Source organism: Tamandua tetradactyla, chromosome 9 (assembly GCF_023851605.1).
Source record: "Tamandua tetradactyla isolate mTamTet1 chromosome 9, mTamTet1.pri, whole genome shotgun sequence".
In the NCBI taxonomy this organism is placed as follows: Eukaryota; Metazoa; Chordata; class Mammalia; order Pilosa; family Myrmecophagidae; genus Tamandua; species Tamandua tetradactyla.
Window position 1 is genome coordinate 17839314 of NC_135335.1, and position 21230 is coordinate 17860543.

The following is a 21230-nucleotide window of genomic DNA, read 5'->3' on the forward strand; positions in this document are numbered from 1 at the left end:
TCCTCTGTGACCCTCTCTGTTCTGTCTTTTCTCCTCAGCCTGTAGCACTACCCTTAGTCTTTCTTGAAGAGCAGGTCTCTTGTTAACAAACTCTCCCAGTTTCTGTTGAACAGTGAATATTTTAAACTTTTTCTCATCTCTGATGGACAGTTGTGCCAAATATAGAAGCTTTGGGGCTACTTCTTCTCTTTCAGTACCTTAAAAATATCATAATTGCCTTCTTGCCTCCATGGTTTCTCGTGAGAAATCTGTACTTAATCTTATTGAGCATCAATTGTATTTCACTTTTCTCTTGCTGCTTTTGGAAACCCTTTTTCTTCAGCATTTGGCATTCAGCTAGTAAATGCTTTGGAGAAAATCTATCTGGATTTATTCTGTTTATGGTACATTTAACTTCTTCAACCTGTGTGTTGATGTCTTTCATAAGATTTGGAAAATTTTAAGCTATAATTTTCTAAAATATTCTTTTTGCTCTTTCTCCTTTCTTCCCTTTCAGAGACATGCATGATACAGATATTATCCAGTTTGTGCCATCACTCAATTCTCTGAGACCTTGCTCAAATTTTTCTATCTGTTCTGTTTGGAAGACCTTGTGGATGTCTTCTCCTCCTGTTCATTGATCGTTTCTTTGTCCCTTCAAATTTGCAGTTGAAAGTCTACATTTTATTTTTTGTCTCTTCTGTTTTACCTTTCATTGCAATAAGTTTAGTTATTTTTCATGGTTCTGAAGTGTTTATACTCATCTAGAGACTTCTTTGCACCCTCTATCTCTTTTCCCATTTGTTACTTCCTCTCAAATTGATGCAGAAGATTTGTTCAAATATCCTTCATTAGGTGTTTTAACTCCTATACCTCTTCCAAAGTTTTAGTTTGTTCCTTTGATAGGGCTTTAAATTCATGTTTTTTCACATGGTTTTCAAGTTTTTTTTTTGGTGTCTAGGCATCTGATTTTCTTGATTAGTTTATTCTGGAAATCATTTTCTTTCTTTTTCCCAACAACCTTGTTGATTCATTTTGTTATAGAACTCAGCTTTGACACTTGGTTCAACTTATCTTAGATGTCTACAGCAGCTCATGTTTAGTTGATCAGAACTTTTTCAACTCTTACTTATGTGATTGTTGACTTGCACATATGAATGATTTTTTATGGTGCTCTATTTGTGCAGTTGTTTGAACCCCAGGAAAAATATTTATCTTCCCTGTTCGATCTCAGGAAATGTTGATGTATTATGCTTGTTTTAAATTGTCTTCATATGTTTTTAGCACTCCCTTCATTATCTCTAGCTATTGTTACCTATAGGGCTGATTATGGGAGGAGGGTCTCCACAGACAGAACCTTCCCCAGTCAGATTTTCCCAGAGAAGCCAGGACCATAACTCACAAAGAGGCTGTAGATCACTGCCAATATTCCCTTGGAAGGAACCCACCATGATGCTAGTCTTTCATGCTTTTCCTGTCCTGCCCAGAACACTGGGTTCTTTATTCTCCTACTTCCCTTAGGAAGTATAGGGGCCTCTTCCCTGCAGGAGGTCCCAACCTTGGATTGGCAGGGAACTACTGACAAACCAAGTTCAAAAGGATACCTTCAGTGCAAACACAAGCAACTCCAAAATCTTAGCCAAACAGGGAAATAAACTTTTCAAACAAACCTTGTGAAGATAATCAAGTGTGAAGAAATTCACAAAAATAACTAAACATATGAAGATGCAAAAAGATGTGGCAAAGCCAAATGACCAAGTTCAAAAGCTGGAGGAGACACAGAACTTGGAGCAACTAATTAAAGGGATGTTCATACACATCTCCTAAGTAACTTCAATGGGTAAGCTAACCACAGAAAAGATATCAGGAAGACATTAGAGGAGCAGAAGGAAGAATTTGAAAAAATAAATATAAAAATAGCATATGTTATGGAAATCAAAATTATTATAGATCAAATTAAAATATACTAAAGACACACAACAGCAGATTTAAAGAAGCAAAAAAAATTAGTGAGATTATAGACAGGACAAATGAATACAAATGCAAAATAGAACAAATAGTGGAAAGGATGGAATTTTTTGTGTGTGTGAGTTCATGGGAAAGCACAAGGAATCAAACCATGGTCTCCAGCACGGCAGGTAAGAACTATGCCTGCTGAGCCACCATGACCCATCGAGGATGGATAATTTGAATTGAATATCATGGAAATGCTAGTCACCATGAAGTACACAAATATAAGAATCATTGGTGTCCCAGAAGGAGAAGAGAACAAAAAAGGGTAAGAAGCTTATTTGATGAGATAATTGGGGAAAATTTTCCACACATACAAAAGATATAAAGGTGAAAATAAAAGAAGTCCAATGATCTTTAAATAGAATAAATCCAAATAGAGTGACTCCAAGACATATACCAATCAAAATTTCAAATGCTGAAGAGAAACAGAATGTTCTGAAAGCAGCAGCAGAAAAACACTTCAGAACATACAAGAGAAGCCACATGCAAATAAGTTCATGGTATTCAATGGGCACCATGCAGGTGAGAAGGCAGGGACATGAGCTGTTTAAAATTCTGAAAGAAAAATTGCCAGCCATGAATTCTTTATCCAGAAAAATTGTCCTCCAGAATCAAGGGAAAGTTTAAAATTTTCACAAACAAATGTTGAGAAAATTTGTTAACAAAAGATTTGGCCTGCAAGAAATACTGGAGGGAGTTCCATCAGTTGAAAATAAAGAGACAGGAGAGAGAAGTCTGGAAAAGTACACAGAATTGTAGAGTATTAATAAGGGTAACTTAAGGTAAAACAATAGAGAGGAAAAAATATATCTAAAAAACTAAAGGATAAGATGGTAGATTCAAGAACAACATTTGCAGTAATATATTTAAATTTTAATGGACTATACTCCCAATTAAAAGATACAGATTGGTAGAATGGGTTAAAAATATGATTCATCTATGTGCTGGTTACAAGAAATTCATCTTAGACCCAAGACGCAAATAGATTCAAATTGAAAAGGGTGGGAAAAGTTATTTCATGGAAGTTACAACCAAAAGAAAGAAGCACTAGCTATACTAATATCAGAAAATAATCGATTTGAACTGAAAACATGTCATAAGAAGAACACTATATATTTAAAAAGGGAAAATTCACCAAGAATAAATAATAATAAAAAATGTTTGCACACCCAATTAAAGAGCTCCACAGTATATGAGGCAAACATTGTCAAAACTGAAGAGAACAATAGACATTTCTACAATAATAGTGTACTACAATAATAGCGGAAGACTTTAATACACCACTCTCTTCTTTAGATAGAATAACCAGATGGAGAATGAATTAGGAATTTAGGAAACCTAAGCAATGTGATAAATGTATTAGGCCTAACAGACATATATAAATCATTATACTTAAAAAGGCAGGGTTATATACACTTTTCTAGTGCTTATGGAATGTTATCCAAAATAAATTATACATTGAAGCGCAAAACAGTTCTTAATAAATTAAAAAATGTTGAAAGTATTTGTATTAGCTAGAGTTCTCCAGAGAAACAGAATCAACAGGAAATATTCATAAATATAAAATTTATAAAAGTCTCTTACATAACCATGGGAATACAGAGTCCAAAATCTGTAGGGCAGGCTGTGAAGCTGATGATTCCAATGGAGGGTCTGAATGAACTCCACAGGAGAAGCTTGCCAGCCAAAGCAGGAAAAGAACCTGTTTCTTCTGAATCCCCCTTGAAAGGCTTTCAGTGATTAGATTAAGCATCACTCATTAAAGTAGACCTCCCCTTGGCAGATTACAAATGGAATCAGTTGTGAATGTAGCCAGCGTGATCATTACATAATTCTATGAAATGTCCTCATAGTAAAAGACAGACCAGCACTTGCCGAAACAGACAAACAGGTACCACCGCTTGGCCTAGTTGACACATGAACCTGACCATGACAGTATTTAGAGTACTTTCTCCAACCACAATGGAAGGAAGTTGGAAGCCCCCAAAGAACCAGAACTTTCACAAATATATCTTTAACCATCAGTGCATCAAATGTGAAATTGCAGGACAAACTGGGCAATATCTGGAGGCAAAGGAAAATGATGCTCAAACTCAGCAAATCTTATCAGATGTAGCAAAGACAGTGTTGAGAGAGAAGTTTATTGCCCTAAATGCTTATATTAAAAAAAGAAGAAAGAGCAAAATAGAGGCTTCAACTGCTTACCTGGAGGAACTAGACAAAGAACAGAAATTAACCTGAAAGCAAGAAGAATAAGAGAAAAATCAAAAATTAAATCAGAAATAAATGAATTAGAAAAAGAGAAAAGAATAGAGAATTAATAAAACAAAAAGCTGGATATTTGAAAAAGTCAATAAAGTTGATGGTCCATTAGCTATGCTGAGAAAGAAAAAAGAGAAAATACAAATAAATAAAGTCAGAAATGAGGAGGGTCATTACCATGCATCTTGAAGAAATAAAAAAATCATAAGAGTATGCTATGAACAGCTGTATGTCAATCAAACTAGACAACTTAGATGAAATGGACAATTTTATAGAAACACACCAACAAGCTATAGTGACTTGAGAAGAATAGAAGACCTCAACAAACCAATCACAAATAAAGAGAATTAATCAGGCATCTAAAACCTTTATACAAAGAAAAGCCCTAGATGGTTTCACAGGGGAATTTTATCAAACATTCCTAAAAGAACCACAAGAATTCTTGGTCAGACTCCTACAAAAAGTTGAAGGAAAGGGAACACTACCTAATTAATTTTATGAAGGTGACATCACTGTAATACCCAAATTGAACATAAATACTACAAGACAGGAAAAACTACAGGCTAAATTTCCAATTGTATAGGGACACAAAATTGTCAGTAAAGTACTTGCAAATCAAATCCCATGGCACATTCAAATAATTATACAAACCGACCAAGTGTGGTTTATACCAGGAATGCAAGGGTGGTTCCACATAAGAAATCGATCAATGTAATATAATATATTGACAAATAAAAAGGGTGAAATATCACATAATCATCTCGATTGATACTGAAAAAGTATTCAAGAAAATTCAGTATCATTTTCTGACCAAAAACTTCAAAAAGCAAGAGTTGAACAAAATTTCTGCAATATGATAAGTAGTATATGTGTGAAACCCGCAGCCAGCATCATACACAATGGTGAGAGACTGAAAGCCTTGCTCCTAAAATTGGGTACGATTCAAGGATGCTCACTGTCACTACTATTACTCAACATTGTCCTAGAAGTTCTAACTAAAGCAATTAGGCAAGAAAAAGAAATGAAAGGTATCCAAATCAGAAAGGAAGAAATAAAGCTCTTATTATTTGTTGATGACATGATCCTATATTTGGAATATCCAGAGAAATCTATGACAAAGTTATTAGAGCTAATAAACAAATTCAGGAAAGGGGTGTGATACAAAATTAATACACAAAAGCCGGTAGTGTTTCTATCCATTAGCAATGAACTAATCGAGGAGGCAATTAATTAAAATATTTCATTGAAAATAGCAACTAAGAATCAGGTACCTAGCAAAAAACTTAACCAGGGATGTAGAAAAACTTATACAGATAAAAATACAAAACTTCACTAAACTAAATCAAAGGTGACATAAATAGTTGGAAAGACATTCCATATTCATGGATAGGGAGGCTAAATATTGTTAAGATGTTAATTTGAACCCAAATTGAATTCTAGATTCAACATGATACCGATAAAAATTCCAACATGTTTTGCAGACTTGAAAAGATAGTTATCAAATTTGTCTGGAAGGGACATGGTCCTTAAATATCCAAAAATATTTTAAAATGCAATAATGAAGTCGAAGGACATATACTTCCTGACTTTAAACCTTATTATTAAGCCACAGTGACCAAAACTGCTTGGTAGTGGCAGAAAGATAGACGCATTGATCAATGGAAGCAAATTGAGGGTTGTGAAATAGACCCTAGGTCGATGTTCAGATGATTTTTTACAATGCCCTCAAATCCACTTAACTGGGACAGAGTAGTCTTTTCAATGAATTGGGCTGGAAGAACTATATATCCATATCCAAAGGAATGAAAGAGGACCCCTACCTCAAATAACTCAAAGTGAATTGAAGACTAAATATAAGATTGAATACCATTCAACTCATATACAAATATGTGGGTTAACATCTTCAAGACCTAGCAATATGAGGAAGCTTCTTAGAACTTACACTTACATCACAAGCAATGAGAGGAAATAGATAAATGGGAATTCCTCAAGATTAAACACTTTGGTGCTTAAAGGAATTTGTCAAAAAAAATGAAGAATTTACCAAATCCATGGGAGAATATATTTGAAAAATACACTTAATAAAAATTTGATATCCAGTATATAGAAAGAAAACCTACAACTCAATAACAAAAGGACAAATAATGCAATTATAAAATGGGGAAAATATGTTGTGCTGGATTGAAAGGATTCTGTACCCTAGAAAAGCCATATTCTAATTCTGATCCAATCTGTGGGAGTAACAGTTTCTTTTACGCCCTATTCAGTATTATAGGTTGAAAGCTTGATTAGAATATCTCTGTGGAGATGTGACTCACACAATTGTGGGTATTAACCTTGGATTAAAGGGAACTGTGGCTCCACCCATCCCAGGTGGGTCTTCATCAGCTTACTGGAATCCTTTAAAAGAGGAAGCATTTTGTAGAATGACAACAGAGTCTTGAGAGAGTCATGGGAAGGAACCATGAGAGCCCACATAGCCATAAAGCTTTGGAGATGAAGAAGCAAGATGTCTCCTGGGTAGCTTCATGAAATAAGAAGCCTGGGGAGAAAATTATCAGATGTCACTATGTTTGCCATGTTCCTTTCTAGTTTAGAGAGAAACCCTGAACTTCACTGGCCTTCTGGACATTTCTAAGTCCCTGTTGTGATTTGGACATTTTTGAGGCCTTAGTACTGTAAACTAACAACTTAATAAATTCCCCCTTTTAAAGGCTATTCTGTTTCTGAAATATCACATTCTGGCAACAAGTCAGCTAGAACTGATATGCATTGACACTTTTCCAAAAAGGAAATGCAAATAGGTCAAAAAGAAAGGAAAAGATGTTTATCCTCATTAGATATTAGGAACATGTACATCAAAACCACAATGAGATATCATCTCACATGTATAAGAATGGCCAATAGCAATCAGGAGACGATAAATTTTGGAAAGGATGTGGGTAAAATGGAACACATTCACTGATGGTGCAGATTTTAAATGGTGCAGTAGCTGTGGAATTCTTCAGAGAAATAAATATTGAGGTGACTTAGAACACGGCAATTCTGATACTCAGTATACACCCAGAAGAACTGAATGCAGTAACCCACACAGACATTTGCACATCTATGTTGATAGTGGCATATTCACAATTTCCAAAAGCTGGAAACCATCCAAGTGCCATCAACAGATAAGTAGATAAACAAAATATGGTGTATATATACAATGGAATATTATGCAGCATTACTGTGCTGGTTTTAAACTGTCCTTTGCCCCAGAAAAGCCATGCTCTTTAATCCTCATTCAATATTGCTGGGCATGATCTTTTTTACTGTTTCCATGGAGATAAGACCCACCCAATTGTGGTGGTAACTTTTAATTAGATGGTTTCCTTGGAGGCATGTCTTCTCTCATCCTATGTGGAATTGCTTACCAGAACATTTAGAGGGAACCATTTTGGGAAAAGTTTGAGTGGCGATACAGCACAAACAGCCAGACGCCTTTAGAGATGCAAATTGAAAACGCCCCTGGGGAAGACTTACCAAATGAGAAGTGAAGACTAGAAGACATTGCCATCGGCATTTTCAGCTGATAGAGGTGTTCTGGACCCATCGACCTTTCTTGAGTCAAGGTATATTTCCTCAGGTGCGTTAGTTTGGATATTTTCACAGCCTTAGAACTGTAAACTTGCAATTAATAAATTCCCTTTTTAAAAAGCCATTTCATTTCTGGTATATTTCATTCCAGTGGCTTTTACAAACTAAAGCAGAAATTGGTACCAGAAAAATGAGGTGCCGCTGTGGGTTGCAAATACCAAACATAAGTTATACGTACAATAAGAGAGTGTCAAAAATAAAAGAATTTAAAAAAATTATTTATAGTCACCATGATTATATATGATATATTCAGAGAGAATTAAATGCCTGAGAATAAAAAGAAAACAGCAAATAGCCAGAATTAAAGAGTTAATTAAAACATTTTGTATAAAACAATATATAAAATCTATTGCTATAACATTTATTCATAAGAATTGTGCATTCTTATACAAATTATAAATATACAATTTTTTTGAAATTATTTTGAGGTTTATGTGATCTATATATCTGTTCTTGGTACAGTAATATGCTGTTTTTGAATACTTTGGCTTTGTAATATGTTTGAAGATGAGGTAGTGTGAGTCTATGAACTTCATTCTTTTACAAAATGGCTTTACCAACTCAACATCTTATACTTCCATACAGACTTGATAGTTTGCTCTTCTTCAAAGAAGAGTATATGAATTTTCATTGGGATTGAAAAATCAGTTTGGGTAGAACTGACATTTAACAATGTTTAGTCTTCCATCCATGAACATAGCATGTCCTTCTTATTATTTAGATCTTCTTTAATTTCTTTGAACAGTGTTTTGTAGTTTTCTCTGTAGAAGTCAATTACATCCTTGGTTTGATATATTCTTAAATATTTGATACTTTTATAGTGATGGAAATGGAATTTTTTCTTAATTTCTATTTCTGATTACTCATTGCCTGTGTATAGAAACTCAAGGGGTTCTTGAGTGTTGATCTATCTCAATATTTTGCTGAATTAATTTATTAGTTCTAGGAGGTTTGTTGTCTTTTTTCAGGATTTTCTGTATATAAGATCATGTCATCTGCAAATAGGGATAATTTTACATCTGCTGTTTCAATTTGGATGTCATTTATTTCTTTTTCTTACCTAATTGCTCTGGCAACAATTCCTGCACAATGTCCATCCTTATTCAACAGAATCAAATTGAGCCCAAAAATCAACCTTCACATTTAAGACCAACCGAGCTTTGACAAAGGGGCAAAGACAACTCAATTAAGAAAGAATACTTTCTTCAACAAATGTTGCTGGGAAAACTGATTCTCCATTTGCAGAAAAAGAAGGAGAACCCTTATCTCACACCTTATACAAAAGTCATCATAAAATGGATCAGAGACCTAAATATTATGTCAGAACTATCAAAATCCCATAAGAACTCAGGGATGCACCTTCAGAAAACTGACTTAGGCAATGGTTTCATAGACCCAAAGCACAAACAAACTAAAAAATCAAAACTGAAAACTTTTGCACCTCTTTATCATGTGTGTAAACAGACACCCTACACAATGGAAAAAAATTTTGGAATACACATATCAGGGAAAGGTTTAATATCTTGAATATATAAATAATTCCTTCAGGTTAACAATAAAAAGGGAATCATTTTTTAAAAAATGGATGAAAGACTTGAATAGGCCTCTCTCCAAAAAAGATAAACAAATGGCCAGAAAGCACAGGAAAAGATGCCCAATACCATTACCTATCAGAGAAATGGAAGTCAAAATCACAAAGATATACCACTTCACCCCCAGAAGAATGGTTACTATTCAAATAAGGGAAAATAACAAGTGTTGGAAAGGCCGTGGAGAAGAAATACTAGACTGCATATATTGGAACAGAAAAAAGAATTTTCAAAATCCATTGCACTGAATGTACAGAAATCTGTTTACTGAATGAACAATGAAACCTAAGATAAACCATGCCTTATATTTAATAGTACAATCACAAAAATGTACTATCAACAATTGTAATAAATATTCTACACTAATGCAAGGTGCTAATAATGAGGTGGTATTCAAGAGTCCTGTATTTTTTTGCATGCTCCCTATGTAAACCCACAGCTTCTCCAAGAGAAAAAGAATCAGCATCCACAATGACCTAACTCATAAGTACATATGAATATGCTCAATGTGAATTGAGGAGAACTACTCACATGTGAGAATAGGAGTCTCCAAGCTTTTTCAACCTTGTCTTAGTCCATGTCCCAGGACCCTTCCTAGAGTCATTAAATGGGTTTAGTTATATCTAATTTCAAACTGTTGACCCTTGGTGACAGACTCTTGTCACTCTGCTGCTAAACTTTTTGTATTTTTCTGGGATGTTTATGAGAAAATTAAGTCTGTTCACAAAAATGTCAATATTTCCTGATTACAGATCAAGTGAATTTGTTTGTCAAGGAAATTTTAAAGAGACTCAGCTCCCCCCTCCTCATTTCATGCACGGAGCTCTGCATAATTCAGGTGCTTCTGCGGGCATCAAATCAGTAGTATACCCAGCTTGACCTGAATCCTTCTACATATCCATATAGAGAGATGGCTGTATGTTCTTAATTTGCTTATCCTCAAGTCACACATCGTTGTCAAATTTGTCATGGGCAATCTGAAAATAAGGTGTATTCATAAATAATGTACTAATGATAACCGTTTAGTATAAGTTCTCTGCAAGAGCATCATCATGTAGATGTAAGGCCATTTTTCAGTTAAAGTTGGCATTCATATAAGGAAGGGATAGCTGAGTTCCAAATTATTGATTTAAGCTTTTAAAATTCTCCAGCTGCATGACTGAAAAAAATAATTGTTTTCTTCTTGGGAGTAAACCTGTTTCTTCCTCTCATCTTTTCTTCCATAGATGGCACCATTCAAGGCCTCAGGAATGATGACTGTGCAGGCATGTAAAATGAACAGGATGTGAGTTCCTTACCAAGTCTAATGCCTTAAGTGTGAGAAGAGAACAATAGAGCAATAGAAAAACTACAACACATAAAGGCAAACATAGAGATTTAGCGTTCAACAATCAGAATTAAAAACTGTCTAACAAATGTTTGTGTTACATGCTAGTGATTTTGGACCAGGTTTATATATATATTTCCTTTACATTTTACAACACCCTACAACTTGTATAGTTACACTACATAGATATTGTTTTTTGATTCTCAAGTGACGTTAGGAGGTAATAAATTATCTCCATTTACCAGTGGAATATAGGATATTTGAGGGCTATTAAGCCTTGCAGTGTAGGTGATGATTTATCTTGACTCTCACAATGTGTGATTTGTGGAGCATAAATGGCCCTGGCCTGACAAAATATATTACTTCTTTGTTCTATTGCTGTGCCTAAATGTCATATTCTTGGTGTTATTCTTCAAAAAGTGACTTAAGAAGCTGTTCATTTATGGTGATTAAGTCATTACAACCCTTATCGGGGGGAACTTAATAAACTCATTGTCTACACTATACCTTTCTGACTAGTAAGTTTGTCTGAAGCAAATGAGACCAAGTGTGATATCTTATCTAAAGATTTCTATATACCTAGAAAATGAAAGGGTAGGTGAGCACCTTCTAAAAATTAATATTTTTGGTTTTGACCTAAATTCAGAACAGAAAACAGAAATTGTGTCTAATATTAATAGAAGGCATTCTATATACAAAATACCCTGTTGAGTTCTTTTTTTTTTCATCATTTCTTAGTACATTTGCATCGGTTTAGAAGAACTAGCAACACAACAGAAAAAGATATAGAATGTTAATATAGAGAAAAAATAAAAGTAATAATAATAGTAAAAAAAGAAAAAAAAACCTATAGCTCAGATGCAGCTTCATTCAGGGTTTTAACATGATTACTTTACAATTAGGTATTATTGTGCTGTCCATTTTTGAGTTTTTGTATCTAGTCCCGTTGCACAGTCTGTATCCCTTCAGCCCCAATTACCCATTATCTTACCCTGTTTCTGACTCCTGCTGGACTCTGTTACCAATGACATATTCCAAGTTTATTCTCGAATGTCGGTTCACATCAGTGGGACCATACAGTATTTGCCCTTTAGTTTTTGGCTAGACTCACTCAGCATAATGTTCTCTAGGTCCATCCATGTTATTACATGCTTCATAAGTTTATCCTGTCTTAAAGCTGCGTAATATTCCATCGTATGTATATACCACAGTTTCTTTAGCCACTCGTCTGTTGATGGACATTTTGGCTGTTTCCATCTCTTTGCAATTGTAAATAACGCTGCTATAAACATTCGTGTGCAAATGTCCGTTTGAGTTTTTGCCCTTAATTCCTTTGAGTAGATTCCCAGCAATGGTATTGCTGGGTCATATGGCAATTCTATATTCAGCTTTTTGAGGAACCGCCAAACTGCCTTCCACAGTGGTTGCACCATTTGACATTCCCACCAACAGTGGATAAGTGTGCCTCTTTCTCCGCATCCTCTCCAGCACTTGTCATTTTCTGTTTTGTTGATAATGGCCATTCTGGTGGGTGTGAGATGATATCTCATTGTGCTTTTGATTTGCATTTCTCTTAATTGCCAGGGACATTGAGCATCTCTTCATGTGCCTTTTGGCCATTTGTATTTCCTCTTCTGAGAAGTGTCTGTTCAAGTCTTTTTCCCATTTTGTAATTGGGTTGGTTGCCTTTTTGTTGTTGTTGAGTTGAACAATCTCTTTATAAATTCTGGACACTAGACCTTTATCTGATATGTCATTTCCAAATATTGTCTCCCATTGTGTAGGCTGTCTTTCTACTTTCTTGATGAAGTTCTTTGATGCACAAAAGTGTTTAATTTTGAGGAGCTCCCATTTATTTATTTCCTTCTTCAATGCTCTTGCTTTAGGTTTAAGGTCCATAAAACCACCTCCAATTGTGAGTTTCATAAGATATCTCCCAACATTTTCTTCTAACTGTTTTATGGTCTTAGACCTAATGTTTAGATCTTTGATCCATTTTGAGTTAACTTTTGTATAGGGTGTGAGATATGTGTCTTCTTTCATTCTTTTGCATATGGATATCCAGTTCTTTTTAAGTGTAGTCCGATTTAATCTCCCTGAGTGCAGCTCTGTGTAATACTACCTGTATCTGTGTGTGACTTGCAGATGTTATGTGTCCCACGACCTCACAACCAGTGATAGTTAGAGTCAGAATTCAAAGCCCATCCTGGAAACTGCATTGCTGTGCCTCTGTCATAAATTAGTATTCCTGAATTCCCAAGTGTTCCAATTTCCTCATTTAGGCACAGGAAATAATGACCTATCTGCTATTCAGTGTTCTGTGGTGATTGATTCAAGCAATGTATCTGCAAACAGATTTTATGTATCTAACTAAAATGAACATATTTTTTTTAACAGTGATGGTACTTCAGGTATATATATTATATTATATTTGTATTATATATGTATTATAAATATAATTTATTATTATCAAGCTCTATTGCTAGCTACTTGTGTTATCTTTAGCAAATCCTTAGTTCCTCTGCTTTCAGGTTCCTGAACTGAAAATTAAGGGACCTCGACTAGATGACCTCCAGGTCCTTTCCGACTCAAATGACTTCAAACACTACAAAGAAAATCCCACAATCATGAGATCATGGTAGGAGCATGGGGAAGTGAGGAGAGAATCCAGGAGGGTCAAGGCAAATTGGGACATGAAACCTGTAGGGAGAAAAGCTCCATGACACTCTGACAGCAAGAAACAATTATCTGGAACTTTGCTCCCTCTAGTTGCCTTTTCTCCTTTCCCCTCTGCTCTTATCCACACATTTGGGAGGCTAATCCATTGTGTGAATCTATCTTGCTATAGAGAACAAGTATTTATATGGCCAAAAGGACAGATAATCAGGTGCAATAAGGCCACCTGAAAATTTTGCATGGAAAAGAAACAAGCAATTATAACATGAAAAGAACCCTGCATGACTTAGGTGATAGTGGACCGGCAGTCCAGTGGATTCCATGCCATCTCAATATCTGAGTAATTCTTCCTGTAGGACTTACATGGAACAGGATTTATAGTCTTTTGTCTGCTTGGAGCTATTTTTGAGGGACTGTCACTTCCACATACTCCACTTAGAATTCTTTCTCAGGTTTTATTAACCACTCTAATTAAATTCTCAAAATATTCCCTGCTTTCAATTCTTTTGGAAATAAACCTATTAGAGGGATTGCATTATTCACAATTGCCAAAAGTTGGAAGCAACCCAAGTGCACATCAACTGATGAATGGATAAGCAACATATGGTATATACATACAGTGGAATAGCATTCAGCTGTCAAAAAGGAATGAAGTCCTGATACTTGTGACAACATGGATGAACCTTGAAGGCATGCTTTATGTCTAAATAAACCATACACGAAAGGAAAAAAAATTCTCAAAAGATTTTAGCGTTCTAAACTTCATTGAAAAGAATAATCCCAAATATAAAACAGCAGGTAATTCCTGGGGTTGGGTGGGGATTTAGATTCTTATTTTGCAATTCCTAGGGATGAGACTTTGAATGGTGTTACCCTGATTTTTTAACATGCAAAATGGGGGATGGATGCATCAAGAATTAAATAACACAATGAGTGGCATATTGGGAAAACTAGGCTGAATCAAAAGTAATACTTTACTGGGTTTCAAAGGAATGTCTAAGATTCATGCGTTTTCAAACTTCTTCCACTTTAAGGACTCAATTTAATTTTGCGTTTGAGGTATTTTTTTAATAATCATCATTTGCTTTCTAATTTAAGTACCCAGTGCTGTTTAAACTTTCTGTGTTGCGAAGTCAAACTGTGTCAATGGTCACACAGTGTTATATAAGGATACAACTAAGTACCTATTTATGGTTCCTTAAGTTTTTCTAAAATTCTTCAAATATCTCTTCCATGTCATCTGTGAATACCCTGAGGATCTGGAGACTTGGGAACACTGATATCAGAGACACCCACACCAAGCACCGGTAGTATTGGTCTAACTGTCCCTTTTTATCTCTTTTCCATACATTGTTTTAATTTAGTCAGAATAAGCACCGCATTTTGGCCCTGGCACAACCTAGGAAACTGATGTCCTCTTAGAATCTGCTTACAAGGAGTTTTGATTACCTAGATCCGCACAGTAAAACTTCCAATTACTTTTTTTTAGTCACCTTTTCATCTCCAGATTATGTGGTGAAAAATGCAAAGGAGATAATCAAAGAGAGTGAGTGTATACGAGTTTTCTGGTTTTTTTTTTTTATTTTCTTTTGCCTACCAACTTTTAACATAAAGTTTTAAGACAATTACATAATGAGTAAAATAAGCAATGCAGAACTGCTCACTCTTCATGTGAATGGTTGATTACATAGATTTCATTTAGTTATGGTTGTCTGTCACTGAATTTTATTAATAAATGAAGCACTTTAATGCAACTGATTGGTCAACAATTTGATCTCTTCTCACCTCTTTTGACCAATTACTGTGGTGTTCAAGGAATAATGTCTGGGAGAGTTTGTATTTTCATGAAAACTGTCAACTGGGTTAGCATATCTGAGAACTTGTAGTGGCAGTGTTGTATACTTAGTGTAAACAGAAAGCATGATTTTCAAAGTTCCTAAAGCTGAAATTGGACAGCAGAAATGAGTTATTCTTATTTTCACATCTAAAGTTGTGTGAAGGAACCATTTATGAATACATAAACTAGATTTTTCTTTTGTTTTATATGTATTGATATTCAGTATTCTTACCATTAAATAGAAAAACATCTCAACGAGTCCATAAACGGTATCAACAGCTAGATTAAAACATGGCTTCATGAATTTACAACTATATTAGGCAATAGATGATACAAAATACAAATAAATATTATAATTCATTAATATTCCTACAATTAAGGTAAAGTCTGTTTTTATAAACAGCTCTCTGATCCTTCAGGAGTAATTTCCTCATTTTTCTTTTCAGAGAAAAATAATAATGGGATAGGAACTTGCCAACATTAATTGGGTTCTTATTGTTTAAAACCCACCTGTGTTTTAATCACTGCAACTGCCATGATTAACAGATGGTAAAAATTATTCCTCAATTTTTATGGTTCAGCCAACTGATGCACAGAGAAGATAATGCTGTCACACAGTGAGCATGCAGAAATCAGGAGAGTCTAGTCTTCCTCCAAATGCTCTGAGGGTTTATATATTTTAATAACTTCATGTTACTGACATAGATGTTTTAGAAAATTGATAAAATACAAGAAAGCATTAAATTATATCCATTAGTTTTAACATTTAGTATTCTCAACGGCCCTATACTGTGTCTGTGATTGTGTGCATGTGTGGATACAACCATTTTCTGCATTCAACAGCAGCACATGAGAGTGCTGATTGTTTTTCTTAGATTTTATTGAGATATATTCATTTATCATATATTCCACCCAAATTGCATCTTCCCACAGTGTCATAACTTAGTTATGGAATCATCATCACAATCACTTTTTGGTCATTTCCATTATCCCAAAAAGAATATTATCAGATATATCCCAAAAAAGAGAAAACTCAATACACACCATATACCTTTTATCCCTCAATCTGATTTTTTTTATTATTTGATTTTTAAAATATTGAAAACAATTTGATATTGTCTTTTCAAAATTTTGCATCTTTGATTTCAGGATATCAATTATATTTCCAATGCTTAGCATAATACTTTTTACTACCATTATCAAGTTGTAAATTTTTATAGCATTTTTTCTTTTATGGTTTATTTTTGTGGTATTATATATAAGAAATGGCTATTCCATCCAAAGATTACTGAAATGGGAATTTATTTTTTTCTCTTCACCATAGTAAGCCAGGTCTCCCATCAATAATGAAAGAGCTTATGCTATTTCCTTCCATTTAAAATAAGAATATATGTTAATTATTGCCAAACCTTGAAATCATTTGTTAATTCTCTACATGTTTTTTCACACATTTCTATACTTACAATAATAATGTTATTTAAATTTTTACTTCCTTGAAATGTATTTATTATTAGAGCAATCATCGTTTTACAGAAATTATCTTTTAATAACTGAAATTTCAATTCCTCCATCATTATTAAGAAAATTTTTTCTTGGCTTTTGCCACTGATTTTCCTGTTGACCTCAAGGAATGAGAGTTTAGAGTGATGTAAGCCCAGGTGTTATCTATTATGAATCTGTTAGTGAGTACATTCATGGTGACAGTATTGACAAAAAGTAAGGTACACACTGTGGTACTTGAGAAATGAAACTTTATCATTGACCTTCCTGATCTCGAAGTGTATCACAGCTCAATGTTGGCTGTTCATCGAATCAATGAATGAAATCACAATGAATATCATGAGCTGCATTTAGTTCATATCTTCATAGCTCTAGGTGGTTTGTCTTCCAAGAACACTGGGTCTGAATCTCCACCTTCCTGAATGTAATTCCAGGCTGTCTATAGGAAAGATGATGTCTCTGTAATTTTCAAAAAGTGACCCATTCAACTTAGGCATGACTAACATTCTATCCGCAGCTAGAATTATCAGCCCTGTGGACATCTCAAAGAAACCAATAATAATGATAGCCAACTATGATTGATCAGTTATGATGTGCTACTGTGTTGAGCACTTGAATCATTTCCTCTCATAACCTTGAAGTTCATGGGCTTTCACTTTATTATGGGTTCTTCTAGTTTGCTAGCTCCCAGAATGCAATATACCAGAAATGGAATGGCTTTTAATAAGCTGCAAGTTAACAGTTTTTAAGTCATGGAAATGTCCCAATTACAGCAAGTCTATAGAAATGTCCAATCTAAGGCATCCAGGTAAAGATACCTGGATTCAAGAAAGCCGATGAAGTTCAGGGTTTCTCTTTCAAGTGGAAAGGCACATGGCAAACAGATCAGGGTTCTTCTCTTGGCTGGAAGGGTACATGTCAAATATGGTGTCATCTGCTAGCTTCCTCCCCAGCTCCCTGTGTGGCATTTCCTTCTTCATCTCCAAAAGTCACTGGCTGGTGAACTTTCTGCTTCATTGTTCTGGGGAGTTCTCTACTGTGGCTTTTTCATGGATCTGTTGTTCTTATCTGCTCTCTCTGAATCTCCTGGCTTTCTCTCTTGTTGTTCTCTACTGTTCTCTAGCTTCTTCCAAAGTGCTTCTTTTTTTAAAGGATTCCAGTAAAACCAATCAAGACCCACATGGAATGGGTAGAGAAATGCCTCCACCTTTTAAGTTTAATACTCACACTTATTCAGTCACATCTCCATGGAAATAAGCTAATTAAAATTTCCAACATAAAGTACTGAATAGGGATTAGAATGAACAGCTGCTCCCACAAGCTTGATTAGGAATAAAACATGCCTTTTCTAGGGTACATAAACATTTCACACCAGCACGTGGGTAAAACTGGATTTAGTGTTATTAAGCTCCTGGAAAATATTAATAAAAACAAAAGCATTTCAGAACCCAAACCCCAAAGCCTAAATGCTTAAATATACTACCAAGCTATTTGCAATTACACAAAATGCCCTCACACAAAAATGATAGGGCAAATGGTGAACTGAACTCACCCATCTTTAGAATGATTAAAATGAAAGCTTTCAGAGAAGACTGATTCCATAAATTTATTGGGTACACAAAACCAAAAGGTTTTGCCTTGACAAATTTATCAACACTGAAATTTTGATGTTAATTTTCGAGCCAGTTTGTAAATACTGCATTAAATATAGATTGATATATATTTTATGTATTATACTTATTATGTTTTATAAAGCATATGTTGTAAAGTTGTCATGAATAGGGGCAACAATTCTGAAAACTAAAAGAAGATATTGTAGGGTGGGCCCTGGCGACTCAGCAGGCAGAGTTCTTACCTCCCATGCCAGAGAGTTGGGTTTCATTCCCAGTACCTGCCCAGGAAAAAAAAAGTAAAAGAAGACATTTTAAAAATTTCATTGGCATTATGGAGCAGAAATTTTATTTAAAAATTAATCAGGAAGCTGCCACTGATACTTGCATTATTATACAATTACAGTTACATAATGAATTAACAGAAATATATATACTTTTTCATCTTAAAATGCTTTTAATAGGGTGCATGGGTGGCTCAGTGACAGAATGCTCACCTTTCACACAGGAGACCCAGGTTCAATCTCTGGGCCATGCACCCCCCCAAAAAAGCTATTAATAGAGCCATTGATCTCTACCTTATGTTTACTAATAGCATATATACTAATATAGTTTTAGAGCTTCCACTCAACTTTTGAAACTCCATATTCTCTTGAGACCACATCAATTCATTTAGACCTTGAAACACTGAAAAGCTACTTTTTGACTACTCTGAGGTGAAAAGATGAGCTATTTTTTAACAAAAAGGTATCAAAGTACTTATTTTCAAGAGATCATTGTGGGGAAAGTTAGCACATATGAAAATGATAATGATATGAATTCTCCTGGCTCATCAGTATAGATCCTTGTTTTCTTCTGATTTTAGAAACACCAAGGCAATGATTGGAGGAGGAAATATTACACGCATCACCTACTTCATCCTCTTGGGATTCTCAGATTTTCCCAGCATCTTAACAGTGCTCTTTGTTATATTCCTGTTGATCTATATTACGACTGTGACCTGGAACTTATGCCTCATTGTCTTAATAAAGATGGATTCCCACCTCCACACACCCATGTACTTCTTCTTCAGTAACCTGTCCTTCATAGATAGCTGCTATATTACCTCCACAGCCCCAAAGATGCTCTTCAACTTCTTCCAGGAGAAGCGAACAATCAGCTTTGTGGACTGCATGCTTCAGTACTTCATCTTTTCAACCATGGGACTGAGCAAGTGTTGTCTCCTGACAGCTATGTCTTATGACCGATATGCCGTCATTTTTAAGCCACTGTTCTATTCATCCATCATGTCACCCAGCCTCTGCAGTCGGATGACACTGGGATGAGTCTATATGGTTGGACTCTCTGGTTCTTTATCCCAATTGTGTGCCTTGCTTCAGCTCCACTTCTGTGGACCTAATGTGATCCACGACTTCTGTGACTTGCCTCAATTGTTAAAATTGTCCTGCACTGATCCTTTTTTTGTACAGATCATGCTTGCTATATTAATAATGACCTATGGGTTACCAAATGTTATAATTATCATGCTATCTTATAGTTATATTGTCATCTCTATTATGAAGATCACTTCAGCTAAAGGCAGGTCCAAGGCTTTTAACACCTGTGCTTCACATGTCACCACTGTTTCCCTCTTCTATACATCAAGTTGGTTTGTCTATTTGAGTTCCAGTATTGGTGGTTCCCCCAGTTTTGACAGATTTTCATCGTTTTTTACACTATATTCATTCCCATGTTGAATCCAGTAATTTACAGTCTGAGGAAGAAAGAGATTAAAGAGGCATTGAAGAGGTTGCAAAATAAAAGAAGGCACTGCTAAGGTAGCAACTTATGAGCAGGTGATAGTTTTAGCTGGTCAAAATCAATCACCATAACCCATAATAATAGCACAACAAATGAAAATTAATACAATTCATACAGTGCATGTAAATGATGTGATTTGAAACAGATAATATGCCATTATGGACCAAAAATTGAAGTATCTTAGGTTTATGTCTTGGAATTCATTATGTTTACCCTGCTTGTTGGAATGGGCAATTTATGTATTAACTTAACCTTAATTACTTGTGAACCACAAGGTATTTTATTTTGTAATTAGGGCCCTTTCAATTTAAGGCCTTTTTTCTTAGAGATTGGTGGTTCCAGAGTCCATCATGAACCTAAAAACCTTGCCACCTAAATATTCTGATGCAGCATAATCCAGACACGGTGGTGATCAATGATTGCTCTGTGTTTGTGGCCAGAGGAGATAGAGTAGAGAGAGGGTTTATGGCTTTGGACAGAGCAAAGCTCAATTTGGAAATTGAGTTGTTTATGCTTACTGGAAAGCTCAGTCTTCAATAGTTAAGGTCTGTGTAAGACTTCATCTAATTAGCTTTTCATTGCATTTTTTTGCATTGCATTTCTGCAGAAAGTCATTTCTGCATCTTCATCAACCTTAGGCTAGGAGGGCAATGTTATTTAAATGATGAATTAGGATGGAAAGTGGAATGTGATCCTTCAGTATCACTGTCTTTGTTTATTTATTTTTATTGCTTTAGTTAAAAAATCTGTTTATTCATAAAATAACATGCAAACAAAGTCCCCTTCGGGGAATGGTGAGAGTGGGGAGAAATTCAACTTCCCCAAGTTGAATTCTTGATATTCTCACAAGCAGTGTGGACAACCAAAGCTATAGGCTGAGCCCCCAGTCTTGGGGTTTGTTCACATGAAACTTAACTCCACAAAGGATAGGTCAAGTCTACTTAAAATTTAGGCCTAAGAGTCACCCCCAAGAGAAACTCTTTTGTTGCTCAGATGTGGCC

At 35.1% G+C, this 21230-nt stretch overlaps 1 pseudogene; it reads left to right on the top strand.

The window, feature by feature from the left end:
* The first annotated feature begins 19307 nt into the window (after positions 1 to 19307).
* On the top strand, positions 19308 to 20245 carry LOC143645915 (olfactory receptor 5AN1-like; annotated as a pseudogene).
* Positions 20246 to 21230: the final 985 nt, after the last annotated feature.